At 39.0% G+C, this 2,073-nt stretch overlaps 1 long non-coding RNA gene across 2 annotated transcripts in view; it reads right to left on the bottom strand.

The window, feature by feature from the left end:
- Positions 1-2,073, bottom strand: part of LOC119473584 — a 16,746-nt gene that overhangs the window by 2,589 nt on the left and 12,084 nt on the right. The gene's annotated exons all lie outside the window — the stretch shown is intronic.

Raw genomic sequence — 2,073 nt, forward strand, 5'->3', positions numbered from 1 at the left:
AAAAAAAAAAAAGAAAGTAACAATTTCTAGTTAAACACAAATTTTCTGGAAGTTAAACTACATTGTGGCAATGCCTCGTTTGTCCCAAAGCATGTTAATTAAGGTATCAAAAGCTAATGAAGGCCCTTCATGGCAGCTCACGCCTGTAATACCAGCACTTTGGGAGGCCGAGGCAGGCAGATCACCTGAGGCCAAGAGTTAGAGGCCAGCCTGGACAACATGGTGAAACCCCATCTCTTTTGTAATTTTGTAAAAATACAAAAATTAACTGAGCATGGTGGCACACACCTGTGATCTCAGCTACTCGGGAAACTGAGCCAGGAAAATCACATGAACCCAGGATGTAGAGGTTGCAGGGAGCTGAGATCATACCACTGCACTCCAGCCTGGGCAACAGAGCAAGACTCTGTCTCAAAAACGAACAAACAAACAAAAAGCTAATCAGTAGATAAATTAGGGGAAACATTTTATACACTTAATAAAACATTCCATTTTTAATTGCATTTGCATGGGCATTTTTAAAGGTCTTTAACATTTGTACATACTGATTGTTACATCTAAACAAAAAAGTATAAACTGAAAACTCAATTTTTTAAACATTTGGTAATACTTTTTTATAATTTCAATAATTATGGATAATGAATATAAATAATTACACTTAGCAGTTGCTACTGAATTTTTAAATCAGGTAATCTTTCATTTTGCTTACTCTACATTCTTAAAAATAACACAAATTATGCTTCTAAAAGTCTAATGTTTAAAACAAGATCTAATGCTTTCTAAGAATTAATAATGACTTTTATATTTCTTTTTTTTTTTTTTTTTTTTGAGACAGAGTCTTGTTCTCTCGCCAGGCTAGGGTGGTACGATCTCGGCTCACTGCAACCTCCGCCTCCTGGGTTCAAGCAATTCTCCTGCCTCAGCCTCCCAAGTATCTGGGACTACAGGCATGCGCCACCATGCCCAGCTAATTTTTGTATTTTTAGTAGAGACAGGTTTTTACCATGTTGGCTAGGATGGTCTCAATCTCTTGACCTCGTGATCCACCCGCCTCGGCCTCCCAAAGTGCTGGGATTACAGGTGTGAGCCACCGTGCCCAGGCTGGTTTATACATTTCTATAAAAAAACTATCAAATCGAGCCTTAGGAAAGTCTACCTTGAGCATTATTCTACAAAATAAAATTTATATATAAGTATTCTCTTAAAAAAAAAAAAAAAAAAAACAGAGTGGGTCTTGCTATGTTGCCCAAGCAGGTCACAAATTCCTGGGCTCAAGCTATTCTCCACCTCTGCCTCCCTAAGTGCTGGGATTACAGCTTCTCCTTTTTTTATATATAGAGAGAGGCAGGGTCTCACTCTGTCACCTAAGCTGGAGTGCAGTGCTGTGATCTCACTGCAACCCCGGCCTCCTGAGTTCAAGTAATCCTCCCACATTAGCCTCCCAAACAGCTAGGACTATAGACACCATGCCACCATGCCACCATGCCCGGCTAATTTATTTATGTATTTATTTTTGTAGAGACAGGGTCTCCCTATGTTGCCCAGGCTGGTCTCAAACTCCCAGCTGCAACCAATCCTCCCACGTGGGCGCCTACAGTGCTAGGATTATAGGTGTGAGCCACTGTGCTCAGCCATGTAAGTATTCTTTTAAATTTTTATATCCCAATTTACCCTGTGGACCAAAGAAATAACCATTGATCTGAAAACAATAAAAGGCAAGGTATCACAGCTGAATATAATCAGGTACTAAATAGAAGCTTAAGTTTATAATTAGAACACTGAAAATATTTCAAAATGGATTTAGGTTTTTCGAAATGATGACAATTCCATTAAGATAATGACAACATTACAATTAGTAACAATTTTAGTAATTCTGGGATTCTTGGCCTCTGAACAAAGACAATGTTTTAGTTCATATTTAATATACAAATTAGTTATGTCTAATCAGTACTATATTGTTAAAAAATACTTTTGATCGCCGGGCACGGTGGCTCAAGCCTGTAATCCCAGCACTTTGGGAGGCCGAGGCGGGTGGATCACAAGGTCAAGAGATCGAGACCATCCTGGTCAACA

Source organism: Cebus imitator, unplaced genomic scaffold, assembly GCF_001604975.1.
Source record: "Cebus imitator isolate Cc_AM_T3 unplaced genomic scaffold, Cebus_imitator-1.0 Scaffold169, whole genome shotgun sequence".
NCBI lineage: Eukaryota > Metazoa > Chordata > Mammalia > Primates > Cebidae > Cebus > Cebus imitator.